General features: G+C 39.2%; 1 long non-coding RNA gene across 3 annotated transcripts; it reads left to right on the top strand.

Moving 5' to 3' along the window:
- Window positions 1-1,180: 1,180 nt before the first annotated feature.
- LOC142151748 (uncharacterized) lies at window positions 1,181-17,020 on the top strand. Of its 3 annotated transcripts, XR_012691241.1 has the most exons (5): window positions 1,181-1,426; window positions 4,417-4,492; window positions 12,219-12,324; window positions 14,378-14,512; window positions 14,683-17,020. It is a non-coding gene; the product is annotated as an uncharacterized LOC142151748 (long non-coding RNA). The 3 variants fall into 3 exon arrangements; XR_012691240.1 differs by having other exon boundaries at window positions 14,378-17,020; XR_012691242.1 differs by having other exon boundaries at window positions 4,412-4,492; window positions 14,378-17,020.
- The last annotated feature ends 935 nt before the right edge of the window (window positions 17,021-17,955 follow it).

Genomic DNA, 17,955 nt, shown 5'->3' with positions numbered 1-17,955 from the left:
TTTGAGATGTTTGCTGCACATTCTGTTCCATATACATTATGTGCACTTAGAATATTGGTGGAACCTGGAACAATGCCTCCCATATTACAGATGGGTTCTGCAGATTATTGTCCCAGGGAAACGAGGGATATGGGGAGGTCATTCCCAACACCTTTTTATAAAAGTGGTGAAGAGTCTAGTAAAATAAAATATCTCTTATATCAGAAAAAATCACCTCTGATGGGTTTTATATGGAAAAACAATGTCATTTTAAAATGTACATGCATTTCAGAGCCACAGCAGGGGGAAACAGTTTCATGGTTTTATATTATATACATTAATATATACAAGAAAAAAAGTAAGGCTTGTGAAAAAAAATACTAATTCTTATTTAGGAGTGTATAACAATCTCTATGTGATTTCTGCTTCAAGCATTGCAGTTTCTAAGGCCTTGTTTAGTTTAATTGATGAATTATCTGGGTACTCTGTTGCTAATATTTATACTGTACAATACCTTATTTTAACTTTCAAACATCTAATAATAAATATTTATATGTTTTCATTCTTATCTACTTGTCTAGTCCAACAATCAGTAAATTTATTGACAGTCAAATCTTCAGTTCTTAGTTAGAAAAATATTGACATTATTGCTATTCATACAGAAGCAACACACCAATGATAGTGAGATTATATAATATTGCAAATATATAATATTGCAAATCCCTTACCAACACTGTACTTACAAAGACTGTGCCCTCTCACTTCTGGCCAAAGATTAATATAGCATCATAATGTGTCAGTTAAAATGCATATTTATTATATTTTTTATTAAATTGTCAGTAAAATAATAATTTTAACTTTTAAACTGTAAAATAATTTTTACTTTTTACTTTTCAAATGTTTAGTACTTTGTTTCACTTAGCTACGGTGGCACCCCTCAGCAAGTTGTGCATATTGTACTCTTACCTTAAAATATTAGATTTTTGTCCTTGTATACAATTGCTAATGTACAGCTTACATTCTGATTGGATGTATTGTCCAGATGACATTCTGATCCAGTACTTGGTTCTGTCACTCAGCTCACAGAAACTCAGCGCTTAAGTTCAAGTCTTGGGAAATCACCATGTTATAAATAGGACCAGTGCCGCTAAGAGCTCACTTTGCAGGGGGGGGGGGGGGGGCTTTTTGGAGCTAGTTTGTGACATCTAGAAGGGTTTTTTATTTTGCAAAGAATCCATGGATGTATTACTGATAAAGACCATGGATATATTACAGATGAAGACCCTGGATGTAGGAGAGCAATAAATAGGGTGAATGAGGGAAGAACTCCACTGAAAGTGAGCTCTTAGGGGCATTGGTCCAACAGCTTGAACTCAAGTGCTGAGTTCAGGCCGTGGAAAATCTCCATATTATAAATATCTATTACAGATGAAGACCCTGGATGTAGGTGAGCATTAAATAATCTTTTTCTACTGTATTACCCGCAGTATTGCTGGTTTAAATCTACTGCTTTATGTTGACATTGTGACTGCCCACTTTGCAACCTATGGACATGTCAACATTTTAACCCTGTCGGCCTAATGAACATATAGGCATTCTGACTGTCAACATGTTCTATGCTGACATATCGTTTGCAACCCATCAATGTATATGTTTGTGTGTGTGTTTATCTTTTTTTTTAAGGGGGAGTAAGGGTTCCAGTATGTTCTCCATTCCCGGGACACTCCATTAGAATCTTTATGGAACGGAATTGGTGTACTTTATAAAGTTCAGATTACATGGAAGTCCCTATTTTCTGTTAAAAAACAAAACCTGACAAATGCTTGCAATCTCTTGAAAGGTCAGTGCTTATCTAGCTTTCAATGGTTAAGTATTTAATGTATGCAAATTGAAGAACTGAAGCCAAAAGCCACACAAGATTGTCATTTGTGATGGACAGATGGCTTCTTATTTACAGGAGAGAGAAAAAACGGAGATATTTAAATGATCACAGCCGTCATCTGTAACAGCAATTGGAAAATGTATAATGGGTAAACTGAAGACTATTTCTGCCAGAATCTCCAGATTAAGCAATGTTTATTAATCTCACAGGAGGTGCATGTCTGCCTGGAATCCTCATTGTCAGCCATGTCGTGTCTGCGGATGACAGACCAGAATTCATTTATACCAAGATGGACAGTAACACAAGCTGTCTTGTGAAGCTGGGCCCAAATTTGTGACCTTGCTAGATCCATTTCTTGTAACAATCAGATAGTGACAGTTTGGATGCTTTGTAATATATCCCTTAGACTCAATTTGTCATGATGCCGTAAATACGTGGATTAATGCAGAATACTTTACAGCAACCTAAGGACTCATTTCATTCATTTGAATAATGAAACCTAGTTGAAGCTTTGTGAAGAGGCTGATGTGCTATACTTATCCTTGAATTTTGTGTGATTTAAAAACTTTTTTGAATCAATCAATTATTAATTTAGAGTGAGGTGCAAAGTTCCATCTCTACAGACTTCACTCTCCGCCTTTGGCTCGCTATTCCCTGGAATACCATACAACACTGTATTTGTACATTTGTGTTTTGCTAAACCAGTGACATCCCTGTAGTATGTGATATAAAGTATGAGTGATATCACTGTATCACTGGGTCCTAGTGAATATAAAATATGGCTGTCCTATAAATAATTAGTACACTTGAAATATTATTCTTGCAAATGTGTCATGAGGCGCCAATATTATTATTATTATTATTTTTATTTATATTTATAAAGGCACCGCAAGGTTTTCGCAGCACCATACATACGGGGTTAGAACATAAAAGAAAAAAAAAACAAAATTACATAAGATAAGCAGAATAGTAAATGCATGGATGCAATTAACTAAACAAATAGCATGGCATACAAAATTAATTCTGCATAAGGGAAGACAAGGACAAAGAGGAGGATGGAGAATGGGCAGACACATAGATTACAGAGATTTTTTGTATTCAAGACTCTACAAGAAGAGAGCATGACAACCTTTAAATGGGGGCTTGACCATGTCATGACTAGACATGGCCACCTCCAGGGGAAGAGCCTAGCATTGTCCCCAAACAACATTCCCCTCATTTGCATTTTCCCAGCAGCCGGGACAAATGCGGTTGATGTAGATAGAGTTGGGGTTGATGTGGATAGAGTCTGAAATATCCCCCCTCCCACACTGATTTGTGTGGCTGTATAGCAAACTACCACCATAGTTCTGGGATCTATGTGTGAAGGCCACCATAGATCTGAGGTCTTGATATGGAGGCCTCCAGAAATGCTCTCCGTATTGTATAAAGATCACTAGAATAGTCTCCTTGAATACTAGTCAGATAGGACTGTGTTGTTTTTGACCATAGCTCTTTCAAATACCAATTTTTAAAATATGTAATTGGCTATATGTACACCACACCTATTTTTATCCTGCTGTTCGCTGGTAACAAGAACCTACTAGATCATTTGCTTGTGTTTCCCTCCCCAAAGTATATATATATATCTTTAGATATGTTTGAATTAGGAATTGCAGCAGAGACTCATAGTCACCATAGCACTTGCTATATCTGTTTGTACACACTTCATACATGTGCGAGGGACTAAACTAACTTCCAACACCAGATTTATGCCACAAAGTACTTCCAGAGACTTTCTATGTGGAAGCTGTGGGGCAGTGACTATTCCTATATCGGAGGGGGACCATTGAGATCTTTTCCACTGTGGAGTGGTTAACAGATAAGCGCATTGATTTTTATTTTATTGTGAGTGCATCATTTGTAAAAAATATGTAATAAAAAAAATTCACTACATATAACACTATATAACACTATATGCTATATTTTATTTCAATGCCCCTGGTGTACTAATGGAGTGAATTACTCGAAACTACTGATGGAGTGGAATCTATTTCCAGAGGGCAATCATCAAGACTGGTGACAGAAAAGCTATGTTTTATTTTTGGTGCGTATATTACCATTAGGTTAATGGGTGAAAAGAAGCATCAATTATTAACACTCTGATTGGTTTTTAATTTTTATTGTGCTGTATTGTATGTTTTTGGAATGCTACACACTGTTGGCTACACAGATTGTCATTCACATGTCAAGCAATTTAAATTTTTTTGTTTTGTACGTTTAAACACATCACTGGGTGCAAGGCACAGGTTTAATTAAGGTAATGCACTATTGCTAGTTTCTTTCATATTCTGTAGTTCATGGTACACATTTTGGTATCCTTGATGACGTCCTGAGGAAAGGTGCAGGGCCATCTTAACAACATTATTGGCTCCCGGGCAAAACATTAGACTGGAGCCCATATATAATATATATATATATATATATATATATATACACTTTTTTTTTTACATATATATGTAGGGTGACCCTTAACTTACCTTAAGTCCGATTTCTTCTCTTCATTGCAAGCACAGAACGGTAGAGGGGACCAGGGAGGGAGCCAGATCGCCACCTGACCACTTGATCTGAACAGTCAGGTAACCGCAAAAGGTAAGTTTTTTTTTGTTTTTTATTACAGCAGTCTTGCCTTGGGCCCCTTTTCCCGCTGGGCCCCGGGGCACCTGCCCATCGTGCCCATTTGGAAAGACGGCCCTGGAAAGGTGTGAGGACCAAAATTTGATACGTTGAACAAGCAAGCTATTATCTGGTACGCATAATAATTACCACCATACTTATAGGTTTTGGTTCTTAAAATACTACACTAAGAGGCGCCCTGCCTTCTTTCCTTCATATATATATGAAGACAGATGATGTTCACACAGTTTTGCTGAACCACTTTTGCTAAACTTTATTCAGGGATGTCAGAATGATACAGTCAGCAAGATGTGCAGATGTGCAGTTTCAGCAAACAAACACAAAAAGTATTTCCTGTGGCCATGCATCTGGCTAAACATTCAGTCACCGGACAACTAGTTCAGTGTCGGCTGCCCACCCACAAAATAAAACCACCTATTTATTCTTCCTCCCAAGTACTAACTACTAAACAAGGAATAAATTACACCCATTTCTTCCAGCTATGTTTCTGTGTGCAGAAGAGTGCAGGAAATTAATCCTGTCTGCTACATGAACTCGTAGACTCTCTGAAAGACTATCAATCTCGCTCTTAGCCATCCATGGCAAACTGCCTGTCAAAATATATACTGTATATATATTAGAGATGAGTGGTTCAGATTCAAAGAAATCCAACAGATCCAAGATTTGTGGATCCAAGTATTAACAAAACACAACTCGATATTTAGCGCTTATCTGAAAACAGGGCGAAACGTCATTTCCGGAAAAAAAAAAGTGAATTTTGGATCAATATCATTATATATATATCTATAATATAAAAGCCTAGTGGCGTGTGTCTGTGTGTGGAAAAAAAAACAAACCAAGCTGCAGCGCCACCTGCTGGGCGGAGTTATACACTGACCTACTAAATTCTTAGTGTGTGTGAAACAAAAACTCAGAAAGGGCTGAAATTTGGTATACTAAAATGTTTTTAATTTGTTAATTTAATTTGTTAATTATTAAAAGTGTTTATAAAGATTTTAAAAAAATATATATATATTTCTTGAAGGAGAAGTGACAGTTGGGAGTGGTTGGTGGTTGCCGGGGGTGACAGTGGGGAGTGGTTGGTGGTTGCCGGGGGTGACAGTTGGGAGTGGTTGGTGGTTGCCGGGGGTGACAGTTGGGAGTGGTTGGTGGTTGTCGGGGGTGACAGTGGGGAGTGGTTGGTGGTTGCCGGGGGTGACAGCGCGAGAGGAGTGTGATACTCAGGACCGCTGAGTGAGATCCCTGTGTCTGGATAGACATCTGGATAGATGTGGCGATAAAGATGAAGGATGAGGTGATGGAGAAAAATGATGAGGTGGTGACATGTGGACAAAACCACGTTAAAAAGGGCGCTTGCGTGGGGAAGTAACGCTCTTCCCCTGAGGAGGCCTGGGCTATGGCCCAAATGCATGGCAAGAACCTCTTTAACACCTTAAGTAGCCTGATTTGACTAGAATGCATGAGTATCATGCACGGGTTAACTTGTATATAAATATATATATATATATATATATATATATATATATGTGTGTAGCCCTCCCCCTGTTCTCGTCTGCCATTTTAGAACAAACAGCGTGTAGGAAGGAAGATGGGTTGCAGGTTGTGCTCCTAAAATAGTGTGTAGAGAGTGACTAGAGCAGGGGTCCTCAAACTTTTTAAACAGGGAGCCAGTTTACTGTCCCTCAGACCGTTGGAGGGCCGACTATAGTAAAAACAAAAACTATGAACAAATTCCTATGCACACTGCATATATCTTATTTTGAAGTGAAGAAACAAAACGGGAACAAATACAATATTTAAAATGAAGTAAAGTTAAATCAACAAATTTACCAGTATTTCAATGGGAACTATGGGCCTGCTTTTGGCTAATGAGATGGTCAATGTCTGGTTCCATATTTGTTACTGCTAGTCGTAACAAGTGATGCAAGTGTGCATCCGTTAGTCTTGATCTGGTTGGAGATTTCAAATGTTTCATTCTAGAAAAAGTCTGTTCACAGACATAAGTCTTGTGTACAATGAATTACATATAAAAAAAAGGTTAAAATCGAATCAAATCAATTTCTTAGGAAATGGCATTGTGAGTGTAACACCTTCTAATTAATGGCCAGGCAATTAAACAAGACACCCATAAAATGAATTTAGTAAAATATTTAAACTGTGATCTACTGACCTTCATTTATGAGCAAAACTGCTGATTTCCTGAGATAAAAGTTGTGCTAAGTATTTATAAAGCTGTAACTATGTTCTCTTATACGATTCTACTTTTACCACTAACAAAATTGTGTGCTCTCCTAATGCTGGTTGCAAGGTTATAAAACGGGTTCATTTTCTGCTATAGAGTATAGCATTCCTTGCTTGTCTTGCACTGTACTCTGAGTAATATACCTTCACTTAAATGGCCCTTTTGAAAAAGTTATTATTTTACAGGGCCATAAAAGAGTTCTAAACGTGATGTGCTATGATTGGCAAGACATATATAGTAGCTCTTAAGACTAGGCAGTAAGTACTCACAGAAAGGAAGACTTGTTTCCAGCTATGGGTCGCTACACAGCTGGTGCTCATGTGCGTTGTGAGTGTCTTCCTGTTTGTCGTTGAGTTGGCTGTGGGGTACATAGGGAGTTCACTTGCCCTCTCCTCTGATGGGTTTGCTGTTCTCTCCCACCTCATCTCCATGATAATCGGTTTGCTGGGGGTCCGGTACAGCCGTGTCCAGTGGCACCAGAGGAACACCTACCGCTTCCTTAGAGCCGACGCAGTCGGATCGTTTGGCAATGCCATTTTTGCTGCGGCGCTGATGTTTAGCATCCTGGTGGAGGCCATCAAGAGGTATATAAAACCACAAAAGACTGAGGAAGCCCTGCTGGTCCTCATTGTTGGGGTCGTGGGTCTGGCCATTAATATAATAAACTGACAGGCAGCGGTGGCATAAACACCCGGCGGGCCATATAAATGTCCTCAGCGGGCCGCATGTGGCCCGCGGGCCGTAGTTTGAGGACCCCTAGATTAGAGTGTCTGTGAAGATTTTGTCCAAATCCATCCAGTGGAAGGCTCAGAACAGGCTCCCCAAGTCAAAGTTCTGCCCAGCATACACCAATGGGAGATATGACTGGGACTCTAACCCCCCTAAAACCTGGCCAGGATCCAACTGGACCACCTCGCATTGGTTAAATTCCAATCGGTGCAGGGGTGTCCGAATGCATAACCAGGCAGACAAACAAGTCAAATCCATTCAGTGGAAACCCCAGAACAGAATCCCCGGGTCAAAGATCTGGCCAGCGTACACCAACGAGAGGTCCGACCGGGACCTTAACCCCCTGGTATGTCTTCAGGTATCAAATGTTACCAATCTGTAAAGTTTTTGTCCAATTCGATCCAGTGAAAGGCTCAGAACAGGCTCCCTAGGTCAAAGATTTGCCCAGCGTACACCATCATGAGGTCCAACCGGGTTCCTAACCCCCTTAAAACCTGGCTAGGATCCAACTGGACCACCCCGCGTTGCAGGGGTGTCGAAGACATGCGACAAACAAACAAATAAACATGCAAACTTCTTTGTTTACATATATAGAAAAACAGGGTGCGATTACTGTATGATTATGCAGCACACCCCAAAATACAATTAGATTTATTTAATTTAAATTAAAAAGGTTTTTCACTGAAAGAAGCAATTTTGTGAGGGTACATTTTAGTGACATCTTTATGAAGCTGGCAAAAAACAGGGTTTGACTGTGAGCAGCATCCACCAAAAATAATTATTCTTTTTAAAATCTTTTCTAGTCAAAATAATTTTATATTTGGTAAGGGGCCTCACAGTCATTTTGTCATGGGCAGTCAGGGACATTTTTATTAAGTGGGCAAAAACAGGGTGTTGTGCTTGAGTGTGAACAGCAGGGTGTTCTTTTCTAAGACTCTGAGCAGCACAACCCCCCATAAAAAAATATTAAATGTGATTTTTAAGAAATGAGAAATAATAATTTAAAATGCCTTGTATTTTTGTCACTAAGTTTAGCCAGCCAGCTCGCTGTAGACTTTGGCCAGAATTGGTGAAAATTTGGATAGCTGATCAGATAGCAGATCATTAAAAAATATAGACTGGAAATCACTGGAAATTAATCTTAATGCTATATATAGTAATGTGCTAAACAAGTAGCAAAACAGCTCAAAATGACAGATCAAAATGATATAATTTTACCTATTTCTCACCATTTCTAATTATATCTAGATCCAGACGTTTTAGGGGTCAGCGCATCTCTCTCTCTCTCTCTCTCTCACTCTATGGGGACTGGTTGTTGGTATGCGCTTTAATGTCTTCACTAGTCAAAGGAATTGGGAAGAGCTCTAAGGGCAAGATTTACTAAACTACGGGTTTGAAAAAGTGGATATGTTCCAATCTACTTAGCAGTTTAGTAAATACACCCTTAAGAATTTCTCCCTGCAGAAGGATGCAGCTGTTTTTTTTTTCTTTTTTCATCCTTAACCCAAATAGCATGGGGGATGGGGAAAAAAATCTTCAGGAATAGGCCCAAGTCCAGGACTGCTGGCAGCCCAAAACCAAGGCCTGAGGGGTGCTGACACAGAGGGGTTGAAACAAGGCACAACTTCACACTCCAGTAGCAGGCCACCAGCCTATGCTGCTCTCTGAACTTTCTCCCTAGGTACATCCCCAAGTTTGCCTATATAGTAAATGTAGCTCTGATGAACCTATATTTTAAATGTCTCAATCCCTCCACAAATTACTCATAGTCCCATCTCAGGAACCTAGAAGAGCTGAGATTTCTACTGCTTGTGCTAGAATGATGGTGCTATGAAGACATCACAGAAGGGTATTCCCAAAACATTAATTCTGTCCATTTTGTACTGAAAAATTAACGCTATATAGACCTTTATGGTTTCGCAGAACAGTACAGGGTACTACAGAGCAGTAATTTAAAATGTAAGCGCCTGGGGCAAGTAGCAAAAATGCCACCCCCCTAGACTTCAATTTTAACCAAATTTACCTAAAATATTCATAAACTGCGCTCCTCTCTCACTCAGCCCTAGTTACAGCCCTGGGGTACAATCATAGAATTCATTTGGCAAGTGAACATCAGAGAGAATGCATTTGTAGAAAAAACTCCAAATTAAGATATCTGTAGCTGGTTATGCAATGCAGTTTTAAGTTCAGTATTTTTTCAGGACACAAATATCCTCCTTCTGTATTACTTACCTACTGCCAGGTCCTGATGGCGACTACTTAAAAAAATGCCTGGTGATCTCTGCAGCATCCTTACATCTATGGCTACCTTTACAACCAATGATTGTTGTTGTGTTTATATAGAAAAGGAATTCCTTGCTGGCCTTACTGACCCTCTTGTAGAATTATATAGTAATCCATTAATTGTTGAGGGGTCTGAGCAGCATTCCATGCTGCGCTTCCTGCACTCTGCCTCTGACGATCCTGACAGCTGCCAACAAATTGAAACAAAGGAAAATGAATATCTGTTGAACGGACAACTCGGACTGAACTTATGTGGGACTCATTTGAAGTTTGTTTTCATATGATTATGACCTAAAGCGTAAGTTTGTTCTTTTCTTATTGTTTGTGTATCCTCTGTTTAGAGCTTCCTAATGTCCACCTAAGGTATCAGGCACGCAGATCTGTAAGTCTGATTTATACAGAAATTACTTACTCAATTTGTTTACTGTTATTGTATTGGTAATTAGATTTCTGAAAGATGAGTGAATTTTTAGTGCATGTGTGACACACCAACACCATCCCCAGAAATCTATCAATGAAGTTAGATGAATTTCGCAGACCTTCGTCCCAGATACTGTCAGAAAGACTATTCTGCACAGGTGCATCCAGTGTTTGGAGCCCACAGAACCGGACATCCAGTATAAGGAGTCCACAGGGGCATCCAGTGTAGGGATCCCACAGAACCGGGCATCCAGTGTAAGGAGCCCAACAGAACCGGACATCCACCCCATGAGTCCACAAAATGCGATTTCCACTGTTAGGACAACCCACAGAAACTAGATGAGAGTCTCTATTGGGACTCAACAGTACTGTCAATATGGGGGAATATAGACAGTACGCAGAGAGTTGACAGCAACTCCCCTATAGAAATGATGTACAAAGATTTTAATAAACGTGGGGAGTAGAAGGTCTGCAAGTAATTTTTCAAGAAAGCGGGGATAGGCAAAGAATGAATTCATATGTGTTCAGTGAATATGCTAAATGTATCAGAAGCTGAATGATATAATGACCACAAAAGTGAATCAAGTAGGTTGTGTACTATAAATGTATGTTTGATGCTGCGCAGCTGAAAGAGTGAAATGCGCCGCCTCCCTTAGTCTGTGTAAAAGATTTCAGTGGGTTGAGACAAGAAGGACTTTGTATTTTGTTATCTGGCAATGTATGTAACATGGATAAAAAGGTTCTTCGAGTATGCTTCAATAATTCAAGAGTAACTAAAATGTGTCCGGAGTGGTGAGTGGTAATAACATGTTGAAGCTAACTTGTATTTAGTCTAATCCTGGGACTTATAGTTCCACAGCTGTAGGCTGGAAGATATCAGTTAATGTTTTTTCTTCTGTATGTGAGTTTCGTCTCTGTCTTACTGCGTGTGAGGGAGATCCGTGTTTGTCTGTCTTGACCGTTTTACAAGAGAAATGTTTCAAGGTTGGAAAAGTTGTATATTTGTAAATGTAATGCCTGCATTGCTTAATTGTAAGCTTTTGAAGGCATGCAAAAGAAGTTTTAAAATCTTTGGTCTGTCACTGCACTATTAAGTGGACGGACAAGACTGTAAATAATGTACAGATAGTGTCAGGAGAAAACACTAACCTCCAGCTAGCGGAGGTCCAACAAGACTTTTCTGTATTTGAACAAAATAATTTTGTCTGTGGATTTGAGAAAAATAGCTTTCTCTTTAAGATAAAAGAGAATTGTGGGAATGAGCTTTTACATGTAGATATTACAAGCGGTTTTAATCTGTGTAAAAATGGCGCTGATCAATGTTCTCAGAAATCAGGAGGGTTTGTTTGTCCATAAAGAAATGTTACGAGATAAAATGCCATATGTGAGTGAGACTGTTTAAGTGAATATATTTGTACTTTTAACGCGGAAATCACAGAATCTGAAAATATGTGTGAATATTTGGTGATGGGAGATTTTGTTGAGAAAATGCTGAGTGATTTGCAAACCCAATGGGAAGTGTCTAACGAGAGTTCTCTCATTTCTAAGAGAAGCAGTGTTGCTTTCAAAATGGCTGATGCCTGGAACCTTTAGAGAGGGCTGTTTGTTGTTGAATTTAACCTGGAAAACACATTAGAGTCATTCAAGGGGGCTGTACTAGGTGATGATGAGAAAAGTGTGACCTTGAACACTCGCCCAGGTCACGTCACATTGACATTCCCTGTTTTTGAGATTAGGGACTGCCCATTTGAGGAAATCATATTTTCATGGCATGGAATGCATAGCATCCCAGTTAAGCTATACAGAGAAACACATAGACAAGTGTCTTATTAGCAGCTGTACACTGCACAAAAATGTTTACTGGTTACCTGATAATGGTGTACTAAAACTGACAAGCATATTTCATAATAACCCACACTGATTGGGAACTGTAAATTAATGACAGTTACCGTAATCACTAATGAATAAATGTTAAACTCTATTCAAAAGTTTTTTTCTTTTTCACAGAAGGTCTCCAGCTACAGAGAAAGACCCTTTAGGCAATCCAGATTGAATTTATCCAACTTCCAATGAATAGAAGTCTGCATTATGTCCACAGCCACAACAAACATAAGTAGAAACTAATGAAGTATCTAAATAACGTAGACTCTGCTGAGTAATGACTACTGTGTTTTTGGAGAAAGAAGTAGAAATGGATTAACATAGTTAAATATAAACTGGTTGCTCAGTTTGTTTTTTTGTTTTTTTTAATGACCAAATTTTAAATTAGATGGTTTGAAAGAAAGTAATGCAATGAAATGTCAAATTATGGTAGATAACAAAAGGTTTTTATTTTTATCCTCATAATAGTTTTGAGTCAATCAGTGTTGTAAAGACATTCACTGCCCTTATTTACTGTGCTATAATCGTCATATACTGTAAATACTTCTTTGTATTATGGGTATGGTAATGCATTGATGGGAATTCAATGTTTGTACATAAATGAAAAATACTTAAGACTTTATGAGCTATTATCTGTGCTCCTGCATTGCACTTATGGGTGATAGTAAGCCATTTGCACTCTCCTCTGAGCAGAAACAAATGTTTAACCAATTTTAAGCTGAAGTAACTTCAGCACCAGCACTGTCTTTGCCAGATTAAGACAAGCCTTTCACATTATTTTGTCATGAAGTCAGTGCACACGCACAAGGGGTACTGACACAGATACATGGTTGCAAGCTTAGGTCACTTGCATACTACGCTACACAATTATACCCAATCATACGAGCAGTACCTACTTGTGTTAAAAGCAGTAGCTGCGGCTGCTTTAGTACTTGAAAAGAGTATAGATATTGTGCTAGGACACCCAGTTACCTTAATGGTACCAAACGCTGTGACAGAAATTTTAAACCAAGTACAACTAAATTGCACAAAACATTTGTCACCAGCCAGACTTGCTAAATATGAAGTAGCATTATTTTTGCATGATTCAAAAGATGGGAGGAGGCGTCAGGGTTCCACTAGCGGGGGAATCCCAGTTTGAAAAAGGAGAAAAAAATATACACATATTTTTCAGAATATGATTGTGTAGAACTAATGAGACAAGAATTTTTGGTTTTATCTAACATTAAAGATACAACGCTACCAAATACAGACATCTCACTCCACTACATAGATGGTGTTCCTTATACAGGGTGTGCTGTAAACACAAACACACAGAGGTAGTGATTCCGCAGACTCTACTGAGTCACATGTCAGCACAAGAAGCTGAACTGAAGGCCCTGACAATTGCATGCATATATGCAGAAGGACAAACATTTACACTAATTTAATTAATAAGTTTGGAATTGTGCATGTTTATGGCCTTATAAAGAAAAGTAGGGACTTTATGGGTTCAGCAAGCAAACCAGTCAACATGCTGAACATAATAGGGCACTGTTTACCGCATTCCAGCTGCCACCAAACTGTCAGAGATGAAGGTGAAGGCACACACAGAGACACTACCCCGATGCCATAGCCCCAGTACCCCAAGAGGAGTCTATTTACATGGTGACCCCCTGACCCCAAGTTTGACTATATCATACTCCAAATTATGCAGAAACAAGCAACAGAACATGAGAAAAAGACTTGAGCAAAACATGGAGCATTAGAAGTGCAAGGAGAATGGTGTAAAGGTCCTCGTTTGTGTCTGCCAAAAGCAGTTTATCCCATTATGGCCAATATAGCACATGGGAAAAAGGAATCTAGGGAAAGATGCTATGGTTGGACTCACTAACAGGTTATGGATAGCACCGGGGTTTGCCCAAGCAGCACAGGTGTTAGTGGTAGGATGCCTAATCTGTACACAGAATAACCTGGGTAAGTCTGTCCCAACTTCATGGAAAAGCACAGCCCAGACACAGTATTCCTATAAGAGGATACAGATAGACTTTACACAACTTCCTAAATGCTCGGGCTTTGAGAATGTGCTGGTATGTGGCGACTTCTTTAGTCACTGGCTGAAGGCATTGGCTGTATAGGAAAGCAAATGCTAAAGCAGTAGCCAAGAAAATTTCAAGTGGGGTAATGTGCAGATAGGCGGTACCAGAGGAGATTGAAAGTGACTGAGGAACACACTTTACAGGGCAAGGATTCCAGGAACTGTTGAAATACATGGGAATCATATCTTCCCTTCACACCCCCTACAGATGCCAAAGTTTGGGATGTGTGGAGCGCCTTAATGGTACTCTGAAATTGAAAATGCAGAAAATGATGGCTGAAAAGGGCCTGCCATGGATCTCATGTTTACCTATGGCCCTGTACTCAGTAATAAACACTCTTAGGTAAGACACAGGTTTAGCACCAAATGAGATTCTGTTTGGCACAGCACACAGAACAGGCTGCTATTTTCCATAGCAACTACAGCATGTATATGGTGATTTGTTAAAATATGTTGCTTTATTATAGAAACAACTAACTGAAATATATGGTCAAGTGTTCTCTTCCATTTCAGGCTCTAATTTTGATGTAGGTACCCATAAACTGCAACCAGGGGACTGAGTGGCCGTAAAAAAGCACGTCAGGAAGAGTCTTGAACCCAGATACGAGAGTCCTTTCCAGGTCTTATTGATGACTCCCATGGCTGTGGAATTACAGGGAAATGACACCTGGATGCATGCATCCCACTGCAAGATCTTCAGACAAGGGGAGTCTGAGTAAAATGTATTTTACAAGTTATTTAAAGGTCCAAGGGACACCAGAGAGTGGTGTTCATTGATATTAGCAGGAGGAATATTGATTGCACGTTATTTTCCTTTAGTCTAGAAAGGAAAGCCAGGTCTGGAAGAACCAGACTCACGCCAATAGTAGTGTAGAGATCATTATACATAATGAGAAAAATTCAAATATGAAATTTTAACCCAACCAAATAAAGAAAAGAGCAACCCATGACTGTAGGGATTTATACCCAATATAGAAATGTATTTGTGAGTTTTGTGGCTCAACACACTATTACATTTACACAAGACAATAGGTTAATATTGGACTACCTGACAGCTTAGTCTGGAGGGTACTGCCTGACCCTAAATATTAAAATTGAAGCCCAGGGTTGCACCTTTTTAATTAATGACACAGATAATCCAGAGAAAATAATTGATGAACACTTACAAAAAAGTAAGACATGAAATATACATTTTTAAAGGAGCACACTGGAGATGCTTATCTAGAAGGATAGTTTTCATGGCTGTACCTGGCCGATTGGTTCAAGGGTATAGGAGGATGGGTATCAGGTTTTATACATGTTGTACTTCAAGTACTGTTACTAATCCTTATTTTATATATATATATATATATATATATATATATATATATATATATATATATAATATAAAAGCCTAGCGGTGTGTGTTAGTCTGTGTGTGAAAAAAAAAAACAAGCTGCAGCGCCACCTGCTGGGCAGAGTTATACACTGACCTACTAAATTCTTAGCATTGTCTAATATATAAAAGTAAAAGCCTAGCGGCGTGTGTTAGTGTGTGTGTGGAAAAAACTATTTTCTCAGAAAGGGCTCATCCAATTGACCTGAAATTTGGTATACTGACATTATTTGACAAAAAAATTAGAATAGTGAAGTCAGTTAACTTCCATCATCCCCCTTTCCCCCGTGGGAGGGGTAGTAAAGGCTAAATTTACGAGTTGAGGGGTCAAACTCATTTTCCTGAGGTCATTTTACCTCATGAACACACATTAAAAAGGGCGCTTGCCTCGGGAAGTAACGCTCTGCCCCTGAGGAGGCCTGGGCTAGGCCCAAATGCATGACAAGAACCTTTTTAAGACCTTAAGTAGCTTGATTTGACTAGAATGAGTATCATGCACGGGTTAACTTGTATATATATATATATTAATGAAACTGATTACGTGTCTTATTAACAAGTGTATTAAAGCTAAGTGTTTCTCTTCCAGAAAAATTAAAGTTACCACACCTGTCTTAACCGCTGTACTGTACACCCGATCTAATGAGTGTGAACCTTGTGGAACTCTCAGTACTACTGCCAGTTGTGATCAGTGCAGAAACCAAGAACCTTTTCCTTGGAATCCACATGCTCATTACTGAAGCCTCTCCTTATGAAGATTTACAGCACAATGGACAATCCCTTTTACTGTGAAATAAGTGACATATAACACTTGCCGTGTGCACTGTGTATTTTCTCTCTCCCTTTCCTTTTTTCCTTCCCTAAGAAATCCATAGTTAGAAGACAAAAAGGAAGCACAAGAGGCCCCAGAGCCTCTCATGTTCACTGATATATTTGAAGATCTGACATCAGGACATGCAGTGGGTGCAAGTCTCATTGACCATCTATTGACATCAGCTAGAAGAGGGATCATGGACTTGCTATTGGTGGGGGATGGGTTGTTCTATGTTTCCAGTTTTAGGCATCCCTATGCATATGTTCTGTTAGAAGGGTGTATGTGTATAAGTACCCATTAAAAGCGACAGCAAGAATGTGATCTCTGATAGGTAGTGTTAGGGCAAATAATGAATAAAAAGATGAAAAATGATAAATGTGATTTTGCTAAGCTGACGCCATCTTGTTGCCTTATAGCCATTTTATTCTCTTATAGCTCAAAGACAGCATATATAAAGCTAGTTTGTAAGAGTTATTCATTGTTTGCAAGAAACCATGCCCATGACCTTGGATATGGCAGACAGGTGATAAACCAACTTCCCCTGGGGAGAATTCCTGTGTGAAAATATGAGAATGTTGCAAGATCTGTGTAAAGGAAGCATGAGTGTTTAAAACCTTTTGGGCGTAGTTTTCTGTAATATGTGATTTTGTGCTATATAGATATGAACTTGTAACTAATAAATCAGAGATAATTGCACACACAGAACTCGCAGCGTCTTTTATTCTCTCTGGCCGATGAGCTCTTAAACTGATAGACTGACACTTGAACAATCTGATTTAGATTCGACATCGGTTTGGTAGACAAGAGGGTAGTCAGAAGGTTGCCGGGTCGGTACACAAGCAGGTAGTCACAAATGCAAGGAATTGTAGCAAGTAGCAGGAGCTGAATAAACAGAATACTCAAGCACATGTCTGATTCAGGAAGTGCCTATTTTAGGCCCAAACAGGAAACAGGATCCAAGATGGTTTCTTCTTGATGCAATTCTGGCCATCTTGGATAAGGGCAAGTAACAAATACAGAGACCTCTAGTGGTCAAAGGTACAAATATCAGAGTAATTCCTTAAACCCTTCCTCAGCAGGGGTGATTTTTCAGTTACTTGGGCTCTGACACTTTCATCGTGTACTCTCAGACCTGCAGCTCACACCTCCTCTGCAGGGATGAAATCATTCATGCTCTGACACTCTCTAGTATTGCAACTCTCAGTTAAGCTTGCACTATTAAAACATCTTCATCATCCAGGGCTGATTAAAGTGACTGAGTTGTATCAATAGGCAGCAACTCCCCCCCTTTCTCTGGGCCCCTCTTTCTTGCAGTCATCCATGGGGCTCTTCCATATAGTATACTGTTTCCTGCGGAGTACCAGCCATGAGCCCGCTCCCAGTAAACCCCAAGGGATCTGAGACCTCCTCTCCTCTGTCCTGTGCCCTCAACTATCACACTGACTCTTGCCAAGCGTGGGAAATACATGACTGTGTTCACCAACAACATGGCCTACTAAAGCCGGAGGGGGAGTTACATTACATTCAAATTAAAAAATCATTAAAATCATCATTATTATAAATATAAAATGTTATAGATTTTATTTTTATGCCAGCCACC

This window comes from Mixophyes fleayi, chromosome 4 (genome assembly GCF_038048845.1).
Source record: "Mixophyes fleayi isolate aMixFle1 chromosome 4, aMixFle1.hap1, whole genome shotgun sequence".
Classification (NCBI taxonomy): domain Eukaryota; kingdom Metazoa; phylum Chordata; class Amphibia; order Anura; family Limnodynastidae; genus Mixophyes; species Mixophyes fleayi.
This window is presented reverse-complemented; position numbering and strand designations above follow the sequence as displayed.